Genomic DNA, 13,920 nt, shown 5'->3' on the forward strand with positions numbered 1-13,920 from the left:
CCCTCCGATCCTAGCTCTGTTCTGCCAGGTTGTCCCCCGCCGCCGCCGCCGCCACCTCCTCCTCCTCCTCCCCTCTTCCAGAAGGGCTCTAAAGCAAAGCAAGTTGGGAGCGAATCCGCAGCAGCAGCAGCAGCAACAGTCGGAGCCGGAGCCGGAGCCAGAGCCGGACTTGAAAGCAAAGAGGCTCTCTCCGCCCGGCTGCCCTCTCCTGAGACCCTGGGAGCCGGAGGGCTCTTCCTGGCCCAGGGGGCTCTTGGTGGGGAAGGCCACCGAAGGGAGAAGGTAGGGACCCGGGGATGCCCGGCTGGAGGGAGGCTGCGCTCTTGGATGGAGGGGTGGAGGGGCCTAAAAGAGTGGGGAAAGAGGCAGCCGGAGAAGAAGAGGAGGAGGAGGAGGAGGAGGAGGAGGAGGAGAACTTCCAAGCTCTTGGCGGTGGGGCTCCCTGAGGGAAGGGCAGCAGGAGGAAGGTCCTCTCCCGCCTCAACTTTTTGTCCCGGAGCAGCACTTGCTAATGCCCCGCTTTCCCTTTGGGTTTCAGGGGATGAGTTCATCTTCGGACTCTGGCAACTTAAAGGGGGCCTTCCTTCCTTCCTTCCTTTCTTCCTTTTTGCCTTCCTTCCTTCCCCCCACTCCCCCTCCTCCTCTTCTGTGCTCCGGTCGCCAGAACCCTTGGAGCCCGAGGAGAGGCTGGCCCCCTTCTCCCACAGCCCAAGGCCACTGCCCCACAGGCCCTGTTGGCTCTCCTCTGGGGCCAGGCAGGGCCACTGGTTGGAGACCAGCGCCGGGGACTTTGGACTTGGCCAAGAAGCGGGTCCTTTGGGGGTGCCTCTGGGTCGGTCTCCCTGGGCTTGGCTTGGGCTTGGCTTGTTGCTCGACGTGAGCCTGGGGTTCCCTCCCAGCCCCATTCCCTCCCCCGGGGACCCCTTACTTCCCCCCAAGAGGCCCAGGCAGAGCCCCACTTGAGACCCCCTGCTCTGGGGTTCGGGCTGGACAATTAGCAATAGCAGTCTCTCTCTCTCTCTCTGGGCCCCTCCCTCTCGGAGCAGGAGGAGGAGGGGGTCAGAAAAAAAAGGAGGAGAGGGAGAGGGAGTGCGCGAGGCCGGCGAGGCGCCTCCTGATTGGCGAGTGACGATTTTAGCCAGCACCAATGAGCGCGGAGCCTCGTCTCTATTTATTTAGTGCTCAGGGGGAGAGTTTTCTCTTTACGCAGCGTCGGGGCCGAGCGCTGGAGCTCTCTCTGCTTCGGCGGCGGCGGCGGCGGAGGGGTGTGGGGGGACCCTGCCCGACCGACCCACCGACCGAGATCCAGGGAGCCCCGGACCTGGAAGCCCCAGGGCCCTTGGAAGGGGAAGGGAGGGCAGGGCAGGGCAGGGCAGGGCAGGGCAAGGCTCTGATATGGGCTGGGCAGGGCTGGTCGGGGGGGGGGGGTCGGGGGGTGAAAGGCTGGGCCAAGGGAACCCACCCCCACCCCACCCACCCACAGCTGGGGCTTTGGCGGAGGGGACTCGGCTGGAGCCTCGGGGAAGGAAGGAAGGAAGGGATGGCTGGAAGGATGGAAGGATGGCTGGATGGAGGGCGATGCCGAAGCAGCCTTGGCGAGCCGTGGATCTCTCCTCTGGGTTCTTTCATTATCTGCCATCCGTCTTTGGGTGGATGGATGCAGGAATGGAGAAATGGATGGTTGGATGGATGGATAAATGGATGAAGGGATGGATGGAGGAAGCCGCGGGAGACCTTGTCCTTCGCGAATCTTTTTGCGGTCTGGGCTTGCTGTATATAAGTACCTAGCCGGGAAGCCCTTACCCCAAAAAGCATTCGCGGAGGGCGCTTTCGACGAAGGACCAGCACCGCCAACCAGCAACGCCGCGATCGCCGAGCCCTGGACCGACGAGACACACAGAGAGAGGTTCACTCTCTCTTCGCCGCCTTGCCTTCTGTAACCCCATCCCCGGTGCCTATGTATCTGTGTGTGTGCGTGTGTGGAGAAGTGTAGGGGTGTGTGTGTGTGTGTGTGTGTGTGTGTGTGTGTCTGTAGGGGGAGAGCATCCAACGCCCGTTATGCCATCCTTTTCTCACCATCCCAGAGTCCCCTTCCCAGCCCAACTTTCTCCAAACCGACTTCTGCTCGCTCTTCCCCCCCTTCCTTCCGTGGATGCTTTCATGCTGCTTCATTTTAAAAAAAAGAAAAAAGAAAAGACAATCTTCATAGAATAAAATGCAATAAAACTTTTCTCAAACTTTGGTGGACCTTCCCCCTCCCCCTTTCCTTGCTGGGAGGGCTGGGGATGCCTTGCGCTGAGGAGCCCCCCCCTCCCTGGCCGCCCCGTTGGGGCTCTGATCCTGGTCCTGCCCTTAAATTGAGGCGAGGGTCGTCCTCCTCTCAGATGCCAATGGAGGGGAGGGGAAGGAAGGGATTTCGGTGGATTTCAAAACGGGAGTGGGTGGGGATGTTGGGGAATCACCCCATAAATAAAAGGGAGGGGGAGATCACGAATCAGCCGCGGTTGAGGGGGGGAGGGAGAGCCTCCCGTATCCGCAGATGCCTCTCTCTCTTTTCCCCAATCCATCCAACCCCCCGCCTCACTTCCATCCTCCTTTTAGGCCACTTCCAGCCCTCCGACCCCCCAAGTCTCGCTTGTCTCAACTCAAGGGGGGCCCGATGGGGCTCAAAAAAAGGCCACCTCCCCGGGAAAAGCCGGCCGAGGCGTTGCTTTTGGAAGAAGGGACTAGCGGAGCCGGCTCAGCTGTCTGGCACCGAGGAGGAGGAAAGTGTCTCGGCTCCGCTTTAGTTCTCTATTTGGCATCACACACACACACACACACACACACACACGCCATTCATGCACATACATATATACACACGGATCCCCGGGAAGAGTTGGACCAGGCAGCCTTGCCTCGTTCCTTCTTGCTTTTCCCTCACTTTAGCTCTTTGCATCGATGAGCAAGTCGGCTTTGGTGGGCCTCAAGACATAAGCGAAGGCAGGGAGGTCAGGAGAAGAGAGGCTCATCCCTCCCAGGCTCATCCTTCCCTCTTCCTAAAGGGAGGCCAAGGTCTCCAAAAGTCTCCTTGCCAGCCCAGCCCGGTGCCCCCAGTCCCCAAGAAGAGCAGTCCCTTTGCCCGCCGGCTCTGCCTGCTTGTCGCCGAGGAAGGGCCTCTTGGTGGCCCAAAAAGTCTTCCTGGGGAAAGCAGGAGAAGGGGAAGGGAAGCCTCCCAGGCTTCCCCAGAGGCTCCTCTCCCTTGCCAAGGCCGAGGGTCCCTTTTGGCCAGAGGAAAGTGCTGCTCTGGGGCTGGAAAAGAGGCTGCAGGAGGAAGCCAGCTCAGGGGGGCTCTTCTTTGCTCCCGAGATAAAATCGCTGGGGGGTCCCTGGGGCTCTTGGAGGGAAGAGTAAAAAAGGGCCTATCAGATAAGAGGCAGGGAAGCCCCGCAGAAAGCCAAGGCAGGGCCCTCCTGGCCCACTTTCCCCAACGCCGCCTCGCCTTGGCCCAGCTGGCCAGCTCTGCTTGGGAGGCAGAAGAGTTTCTCCACTGTCTGGCTTTTCCTTGTGACCCCCTTCTCTGGCCACCCTTGGGCTTCCCTCTGCCCAGCCAGACCCTCTCCCACCGCAGGAGAGGCCTCTCTGGAGGGAAAAGGCCCAGAAGAAGGCCTTTTGGAGTGAGAAAGGCAGAGAAAGTGGGAGAAGGGCCTGGCTTTTCCTTGCTCTGTGATGGCAGCAGAAAGCCAGTCTAAGTGTCTAAAAGGAGAAGCAGCCAAGGCCCCCAAGGCTGCGGGGAGCTAGGAAAAGAGATCTCCTCCTCCTCCTCCACCTCCTCCTCCTGCTCGCCTTCTTGCCTTGGCTCTGGGACGGACAACTGTTGCTGGAAGGCTTGGGATGCGGTGGTTCTTGCGGAGATCTCCAAGCCCAAGCCGGGCCCCTGCCTTCCCTGCCTGCCTCCTTCCTCTCTCTTGCCTTGAGGGCCTCTGAGTCTGGAGGGCTTCCCCAAGAAGGGCCTGGAATGGCTGCCTCGACGGAAGATTTGGGCCTGATCCCCTCCATGGGAGGAAGAGGGAAGGAAAGGGGTGGCTGGCACCCAGAGGCAAAAAAGAACAGGCCTCGTTGGCCTCCTGGATCTGCGGGAAGCCAGGTCGAAAACGCCAGCAAGGCCTCATCCTCCCTTGGCCTCTTTCCCCTCATCTCCTCCTCCCAAGGAAAAGAAAAGCCTCCCGCCCTTGCAGGCAAACGCTGCGGGAAAAGTGGGGGTGCGTCAGACGGAGAGGGGGGATGCTGGTCCTTCTTGTCCTTTCTTCCTTTCCCCCTTTCTAGGAAGGGCGGAGGTGGGGAAGAACAGCTAACCTTTAACAGTTCTGGTTGTGTGCTACCTTTGGTTGTGTGCTGCCTTTGCCACAGGGATCCTTTTCCAAATAAGGAGGGGGGCAACAGATAAACCTTTAATAGGAACCCCCCTTCCAAAACAACAACCCCTAAATAAACAGATGACTCATAGGTCTCCCAGACTTGGCCTTGAGTTTTCCAAAAGCCAGATTAGTAAGGGAATACCCCCCTCATCCTAAGAAAGAAAGAAAGAAAGAAAGAAAGAAACCAAACCAGCCGACCCAAGCTTGCAAATCGAGCCAGGTGGGCAAAGCCCAGCAAAGACCCGTCGGAAAAGGGACGGAAGAAGGGGGGAGAGGCCAGGAGGTTTCGACGCAGGCCCTCAGCCTCCTTCTCCCTTCACGGGGGCTCCCTCTTCCCTTCCTTGTCCCCGACGGGCCTCGACAGAGGTTTCCAGCTGCGTTTCAGGCTCCCAAGGACGATCTAAAGCAGCAGACGCCAAAAACGCCTTCTTTGGGAGTTGGCCTTCACTGTTCCCTATCTCTTCTTCACTCCCAACCTCTTTCCTCCAGCCCAGTCTATTATTGTTGTTGTTGTTGTTGTTGTTGTTTTATTAATTAATAGCCATGGCTCTGGGGATGGGAAATCCAGCTTGCTTGGGGGGCCCTGCTAACGTCGGGTGCCTTGTGCTTCTTCGCAGGGGATGCGCGACGCCTTCTGCAGAGACTCTTGGAAGGAAGGAGCAGCCCAGGAGCCACCGAGGCAGGTGAGAAACCCTGGCCCTGGCATGGTGGGAGTGGGAGAGAGCCCTCTCAGAGCCCCAGGTCCCCCAGGAGGGATGGAGCCAGGCTAAAGCAAAGGCCAGCCAGGCTAAGCCCTCGGGTGCCCATGGCCTCTGGGGGGAAGGAAAGGTCTTGTGAGAGAGCCATGCCACTGGGATGGGATGGGACAGTGCCAGTAGGAGAATGGAGCTGGGGCTCTCTGTGCCCTCATCTAAAGCTGGCCCCTTCCAGAAACATGGAGGAAGGAAGAGGTCACCTGCAGCAGGAGCGAGATTGATGGCCAAGCTGCATTCTCTCCTTGCCTGCAAGTAAAATGAAACATCAGTTCTGCTCTATAGAGGACCAGAACTTTAGGCCTCATCCTCCAGCAACAGAAGTCAACTATATAAAGCGCTAGTCTTTGCTGGAGTTCCCCTTTTCGCCAGCCTCTTGGCATTTCTTGCAGGATGTCTTCTATTCTTGAGGCCTCCTTTTCACCTGCCTTAAGAGGGATTAGGTCAGGGTTTTTTCTCCCTGCCCCTGAACACTGGGGATCTATAGAAAGGGATCAATCAGATTTTTTTAAAAAAAATAAATCAAAATGGAAGTTTATTCTTAATTTCCCACCTTGTTCCAAGTGGAAATGAAACTAGAACTAGTCAAAATGGAGTTTATTCTTCATTTTTCTTCCCTTGTTTCAAGTGGAAATGCAGCTAGAATTACAGTAAAAAGGGAGGGGGTAGATATAAAAAAGTCATGTCCCCCCCCACCACAAGTTCGGCATGAATGCTTTAAAGTGATTTTCTGCTCTTGCAACCTGTTGCCTGTCTAAATTAAGCAAATCTTCCCCATCTTTGTGTTTGAAGGATGACACCCAATTTAAGATCTGACCCTCAATGCAGATAAGAGGGCTAAGGATAGGGGTTTTTTAGTCCCACTTAAGAAGTGGAAGAATGAAAGGAGACAAAGTCCCACTTATAAAGTGACTGGCAAACAATTTTGTTTTGTTTAAAAAGCCCAAAGCATTTCAGCCTCGTCTTCTAATAATCAAATAGCCACTTGCATAGAGAGTGCAGACTACAGCTCCAGACATTTCTCAAGATTGAATAGCTTCAGAGGAAGGCCAATTGGTGGTAAGGCCAAAATGCATTGGGCTCTTTGAAAAGAAAAGAAAAGTGTTGGCCATCACATAACATGTGAGACTTTGCTCCAAAACACTAGAAATAATCTAGTCTGAGACTGCTTTAACTGCCCTGGCTTAGTGATAGGGGACCCTGGGAATTGTAGTTATGGTGGCACCAGAGCCCTCTGACAAAGAAGGCTAAACGCCTCACAAAACTACAGTTTTCCAAAATTCTCTAGGATTGAGCAAAGGCAGTTAAAGTGGTCTCAAACTGGATTATTTCTGCAGTGTGTTTTGGACCATGGTCTCCTTTCAGTCTTCCACCTAACTTGGCCAAGACGAAATACCACGTTCCTCTACCTTGAAACAATATTGCTGATTTACCTTTAAAAAAGGCTCAATCCTTTTGTTGCCAGAAGGCAATTTACACATGATGGAAGAGAGCTTTTAGACTGAGTTAACAAGGACTAACAGATGTGTGCACCGTTGGATAAACTCAGGTTAAGGCATACAATGAGGGAGAATGCTTATCCAGCAATGGAGTGAGCAAGTGCCACACACACACACACCAATATATTTCTTCAGATGAAATGACCCACCCCAAGAAAAAGAAACAACTGTAGAACAGTCAACCCAGTCTTTAAAATGTTTCCCACCCATATGGGCCTAATTCTGCTCTTTTGCTATGCATGTGCAGGCTGCAATCCTGCCCACAGTTCTGCTGATGCGTCTCAACTGGATGATTGAGAATGCACCTCTGGGCAAGACTGCAGCATGACGCACACTAAGGGGCGACTTCCTTATCCCCATGATGTAGTTCCAAATCTACTATTAAGGCGAGGCGAGAGGCAACTCCCTGGAGGGCAGCCGAATCAAAAGCCCACCAGGATTGACTTGCAGCAGCAAGTGACATGTAGAAGCGAATGGTAGTTATTTGACAGTGAACGGTCCACAAAAATAACATCATAAGTTGGTCTTAAAATTCCAAGAAATTTGACAGGTTGTTTCCGTGAGAAAAGCCGACGTGTTTTGCAGACTATATTTAATTCAAATACACACACACATACTTTCTGGCCTGTTTTCACATTCAGATTTTTTTTTAAAGGAGGGATTTAGAAAGTTGCCTTCTTGCTTAATTTGAAACACATCATGAGAAATAAGAATAAGACCAATTAATAAGTATGGATCGATCAGCATTCACTGTTTAACAATTGCCCTCAAAGTATATCCCAAATGGCTATATTTGCTATTATCAAACGTCAGGTAAGAGATTTCTTTCTTCTAGAAGGCAATTTCTATTGGGCCCTATTTGTACAGGAGGACCTTATCCTAAAACACAAAATTTTCTATAATGTGAATTAATTTAGTCTGGAAGCATCATAAATTAGACTCAATTTTATTTATTTTCCCCCCCAAACATTTTGGACCATGGCCATCTTTATGCTCCGCAAGTCTGTAGACTTTGCATTACACACCTCTCGCATCCTTCATTGTTGTGCTAAAATGTTTCTTGTACCTTTATGCACAGAAATAATGTTGGGGTATGCCACCATGCAATACCAATTCTGTGCATGTTTATTTGGAAATCATTTCTACCAACCTGAATGTGGCATGCTCCCCAAACAGGGTTGTATGGGAATGTAGACTCTGTTGAAGATAGAATGGCTACATCACTTTGACAGTATTAACCACACTGAGTCTTAGGAGAGGAAAGAGATATACACTGTGGTGAAAATATCTTTAGTATATCCTTCTGCTCAGGTGAGGTAATGTAGTTTTAAACTGGCAGTAAACAGAAATTTTCTGCTGCTCCAGAGAACAGGACCCGGAACAATGGATGCAAGCTACAGGAAAAGAGATTCCACCTGAACATTAGGAGGAACTTCCTGACAGTAAGGGCTGTTCGACAGTGGAATGCACTCCCTCGGAGGGTGATAGAGTCTCCTTCCTTGGAGGTCTTTAAACAGAGGCTGGATGGCCATCTGTCGGGGATGCTTTGATTTAGATTTCCTGCATGGCAGGGGGTTGGACTGGATGGCCCTAGTGGTCTCTTCCAACTCTATGATTCTATGATTCTAAGGGGGGGGAGGGTCCAGTCACAGGGATCATTCAAATTGTAATCCTAAAAACACTTACTAGTGAATAAAGCCCACTGGACACAGCAGGACAAAGTAAAGTTTTGTAGGTTATCCATATATATAATGTATATATGTTATGGCACTCAGTGAGGCATCTTACAATCCAGCATGAGTGGATGCTTATTTCCCCTTGCTATGTAGTGGGCTTCTATCATTCCTCAAATGGCATGCATACAGCCTCCAAATCAAAGGCCAGTTTCTTTTTTTTTTCTTTGCCCTTTCTCCCCATGCTTTGTTCTCGTGTGTGTGTGTCCAGACCTTGGGTCCCACCACAAAATGCCTACTCACCAATGACCGTTGTGAATGCCCAAACATGTGAAACCGCTCAAAGAAAAGAAGAGTGAAGTTGGCCTCGTGGCTGACGATCTGTTCACATTAGGTTGCTCATAAGATTGACCCAGGTAGAAGACATCTAAATATGATGGGCATGTTTCCATCGCTGATTCATTTTTAAAACTGTCTACATCTGTTTCCCTACTAGTGTTGGGATATAACTAAGTCATCAATGTCCATGAGCCCTCATATCCTACTTGCGAGACAGATATAATGTTGTTATTAGTGACCATGAACCCTTCTACCGTTACTGGTCATGGTTCCCTCACTCACCCATTCATCCCAACGCCTTGCTTATTTCCCGTTTCATTCACCTGGGGATTTCCTGTAGGCCAGTCCCAAGGCTGACATGAAATAAAACTGGATTGATTGATTATAAGCATTCATAAGTGAGCATTTATTATTTTAAAATTTCTTTGGTCTTTTTCCCCCTGTAGTTTTTAGTATCTTTGCATCCCTGCTTGAACAAGAAATTATTAAAAACTGCAACTTTTCCTTCGCCTGTTTTGAAAAAAATCAATTGAGTTAATCGTGTGTCTATTAAACTGTAAGTCAGTGTATGTTTATGTTTCCCCTCTTTACTTAATAAGAAAGCTAATGTATATGTATGTGCATTTGTGTAGCACATATGTACAGCACAGTCTATACAGAAGCCTAAGTATTTCTCTGTTTCATAGGTTCTCAGACTCTCACAATCATCTGATTGTTGCAAGTCCAAAAGCTGTTACCTTCCATATAGGTATAAGATTAGGGAGAGTACTAAACCCAAGCTGGGTGACATAAAGAAGGAGTTTGCATTCCTTCCAACAATTGATATGGCCTCTTTAGGGAGGCCCAGTTGCCACTTTACAAAACGTGTGCGTCTGCTTCATAGCCAGTGATTCCCATGCTATGGAACGTCCTCCTATTATGCTGACTCACGTGGGGGGAAGGATAAACAAAAGCTTTCCGCAAAATATAACGAAACAACAACAACAACAAAAACTACACATAACTATCATTAGTGGCATCTGATGGTTTCAACCATTTAGGCCAAGTCTTCTCTTGCTGCTATGCTAAAAAACATTATGCTTAAAACTACAACTATGCTGTGCACCAGCATAGATGCAATGTTTAAAGGTAATGGTTTGTAGTAATAGCAGCAACAGAAGACGTGGCTTAAACTCTTGATAAAGTTCTGCTAGTGGTATCAAGGTATAAGCTGTTAATATGGAGGTTTTACTGCAGGTAATGTAATACCTCGATACATAGGACTGAAAAGTGGATTGAACAGATGCTTTACAGGATAATCCACTACGGAAGAAATTTTTATTTTTCAATATTTATTTTCTTTATAGACTAAACCTCAGACAGGAAAGTGATACCTTCCCTAACCTAACACCTCTTGCTTAGATATAACAGAAATTACACAACTGTTTAATTACTGGGTGGGTACTCACACACACACACACACACACACAGACATTTATTTAATTAAGAAGGCCATGTATTTATGTGGAGGGGAATAATTGTGTTGAGGATATTTAGGTAACTTTTTAAAAACTTCAGATTGTCATATCTGACTAATACAAAGTGCTCTGATGTTTGCCTTTTGTAATTTGAGTAAACAACCATAATTGCAGCTGTATATTTTAGGTTCACTATTTCTTCATGTATTTACAAAGAAAAAAGATCTTTAGTATAGCACAGCTATTGCCCTTTTCATACAATTTTCCTATGCAGCTAGGCTGAATTCTTCCAAAATGGCTGCTAATCTGACATCAGACCCTTCATAGGACCAGGAAATCAAATTTCGGTATCATCCAGAAAAGAAAAGAAGAAAAGAGGACCATATGCATATTTCTAAACACAATGATAGTTATGTAATATCATTACAGGCTGTTACCTGTAGGCATCCATTTTGCAAATCTCAGATGAAATTAGCTTTTCTTTGATTCTTTGCTTAAATTTACATTCTAACCCTCCTCTTCTTCCTGAGGTCCTCAGCATTCCTGAAGGATTTTTAAAAAACACCTTTTTCCTTAGTAGTTTTTTGCCTTGCCCATCATGGAGAAAGACTAGTTCTCCCACAAAGAAGCATGACTGTTTCCCCCATAGAAGTCATTTTGTGCTGCTCTTCTTTCTGTGTACTTGAGGATGGCATGGCAATAGGGGCAGAAGGCTTTTCTCAAGATGAACAAGTAGGAAGCCACTACTGAGCATGTCCTATTTACGCGATAAAAATTCAAACAAGTTTCTTATGGGATCAATCCATAATTAAGTTTTGGTAAGACCAGAATTTTGATCAGTCCCAGGGAAAGTGCTCCTTTTCTTTACTACCATTAAAAAAAACAACACAGAGGTAAATGTAAAATCAGTTGGGGTAGGCGGTGGCTTATATTTAGTTAATACAGAGTTAAAATCTTTTGTTCCAGGAGATTAAACTACTGGTAGAAATAAAATAAGAAAACTTGTCCTGGGTATTTTAATTTTATAAAGCAGTATATTAATAGTATCCATTAATGTTTGCACTATTTAATGATGACAATGTTTTTTCCCCCTGAAACAGAAATTATTTACTTCTTTTGAAACATATACTTCTGGTCTCATTTCTCACATAAAAGCCCATCTGGATATAAATCGTTCCAGTCAATCTACACACACATGCAAACCAGTATGATCCCTTTGGCTCGCTAGCCAAGTGCTTGCACTGATTTCAGGTTCGATCCATGGACAGATAGGTCTCCTGTTTGAAACCAGGGGACCTGATCATAAACAGGGCACAGTTTATAAACAGGGCAACGTAAGTACAGATAGTACTGTTTAAATTGGGCCAGTGGCCATGCTTTAATAGTAGGACATTTCCTGCAATCCTAATGAGAAGTTTATTGCTCACGTTAACATATACTGTGGCTCCCCCCTTCCCCCACAAACCTTTATAATAACGGTGCAAAGTACGATAAGTTGAAAGAAAGGGACAGATCTAAGTGAGTTTCAGGTCTGAAAAAGGATTTAATAATAATAATAATAATAATAATTATTATTATTATTTATAGCCCGCCTCTCCCTGCAGTTCGAGGTGGGTTACAACAAACAGAATAATAATAAAATACAATATAAAATTAAAATTCACATTTCTAATTAATTGTATAACAATATACAATTAAAATTCACATTTCTAATTAATCCCCTACCCCAACCCCCTTCCCAATCATAAAAAGTAATAAACTAAAAACAATAACAATATAAAATAAATGACGATATAAAATACTAATTAAAAGAAGAAAGAAAAAATAGCTAAAATGGAAGGTAATTGAAGGCGAGATTTCTAGTGATCTAAGGGTAAACGGGGGCCATCAATATCAGTGGAGGGGAGGCTAATCTGGAAAGGCCTAGAAAGAGATCCTTCTTAACAGCCTTTTTAAAGGCTTCTAGGGTGGTAATGTGCTGGATCTCCTCCGGCAGGTCGTTCCATAGCCTAGGAGCGGCAGATGAAAAGGCCCTCTGGGTTACTGCAGCCAACCTGGTCTTAGGATGCAGCAAATTTCTCCCCACTTCTAGTGTGACACTCAGGCTGCAACACCATACAGCAAACAGGTCTGAGATCACTATTCACCATAATTTGGTATTTTAAATAATCTTCCTTTTGGAAAACTCAGGATAACTATTGAGAAGCACAGGCGAACACAGAGGAAAGAGAACTATTGAGAACACAGATTTGCACATTATTTATAGCACTGAAAATGAAACAGCAAGGGCATAAGGGTTGGTCGTTATCCCATAGAAAGCAAATGGCATTGAAGAATTACGTATATGATCTTTCACTGAATAAGAAGACACATCTTAAACTCTTGATAAAGTTCTGCTAATGGTATCAAGGTATGAGCTGTTAATAGAGAGGTATTACTGAAGGTAATATAACACCTAGATACATAAGTCTGAAAAGTGGATTGAACAGATGCTTTACAGGACAATCCACTATGGAAGAAAATTTTAGGTTATCCTTTTATTTATTTTCTTACTAAAGAAACCCTCATGATATTTTTGGAGCAGGCTCTGATGGGCCCCACACCACTTTGAGCAGCCAACTCATGATTTTGCTACAGAACCCATAATGTAACATCATCATTGTTAATTTTAGCGGGGGGGGGGGGGGAATCTTGTGTGTCCAACAAAAGATGTAAATACTAGCAAAGTAAATACTGGCATGCTAAATTTCTTACAACCTGATGTGAAAAATCATCTGTATTTTCAGACTATGTCTTTAAAATCTAATTATTAATAATAAAATATACATTACAGCTATGCTGATGTTGCCCCTCCCGTGCCTTAATATAATTAATTGGCTTAATCCTGGACTAAGAAATATTATAGGCAGAGGAAAAACTTCCTTGACCAAATTTGCACTGGATTAACATATTATCAATTGACCTGTATAGTGGTTGTGGCCTGCTCTGCTTTTCTAAAACCTTGCTCATGTCATCAGATGTCACTAAAGGACTAGCGCCCATATTACAAAACGCCCATCGTTATGGTGGGTTTGGGACCTGAATGCTGGAGTGAGTGTTGTGGGCAGAAGCACATCTCTATGTGGGTTGTACTCATACCATGGATTCCCTGAATAGTGTTAACTGTAGCATTTTACTGTCGCCTGTGCTGTTACCAACAGCCATTCGTTTATATGGGAGAAAGTAGAGCTTGGAATTTGGGGCATTGTCAACAACAAAAGAAAAAAGATTGATGTTTCCAACCTCTTAAGAGAAAAGTAATGGGCTGCTCTTGGTTGGGTCTAAAACCAATTCCTGCCTCACACTGTGTCTTACTGGGGTGGGGAAAAGGGAGAATATGCATAAGAACACAAAATTAATAAGGAAAGAATGTCAGTGAAAGAAAATCATGTTCATAGGTATGTAATCATCTTCTCCATAGTGTAGCCTTCAAGGTTGTTTGGCAGCGTCTGTACAGTCTTTACTTCCCAGATTGCCCTTTCATTGTCCCTCCTCCCAAAAAAGAAAAAGAAAAGTAAAAAGTGAATGGGCTTTCCTAGATGCAATGACAATTCATCTTTTAAATCCGGTTCTTTCAGATTGGTCCAAAGAAGCCTGAATTCTCACGATATAATTCTTTTGGTTTTGCCAGGTTTTGTTGGTTGTTGTTGCCTCTATGTCTGCTTGTTCCATCTGGGGGGGGGGGGGGCGGTTGGATCTTCAACCTTCTTGGAGTGCTGCTCCAAAGGTGTTTTTAAACTGGGGCACAGTTTGCTGAGGTTTGA

At 47.0% G+C, this 13,920-nt stretch overlaps 1 long non-coding RNA gene across 1 annotated transcript in view; it reads left to right on the forward strand.

Moving 5' to 3' along the window:
* The window catches only part of LOC121919699, a 142,566-nt gene that overhangs the window by 283 nt on the left and 128,363 nt on the right, over positions 1-13,920 (forward strand). Inside the window, exon 2 of the long non-coding RNA XR_006101561.1 lies at positions 5,015-5,080. This is a non-coding gene — a long non-coding RNA (uncharacterized LOC121919699). The remainder of the gene's footprint in view (positions 1-5,014; positions 5,081-13,920) is intronic.

The sequence above is a fragment of the Sceloporus undulatus genome, chromosome 1 (assembly GCF_019175285.1).
Source record: "Sceloporus undulatus isolate JIND9_A2432 ecotype Alabama chromosome 1, SceUnd_v1.1, whole genome shotgun sequence".
NCBI classification, from domain to species: Eukaryota; Metazoa; Chordata; class Lepidosauria; order Squamata; family Phrynosomatidae; genus Sceloporus; species Sceloporus undulatus.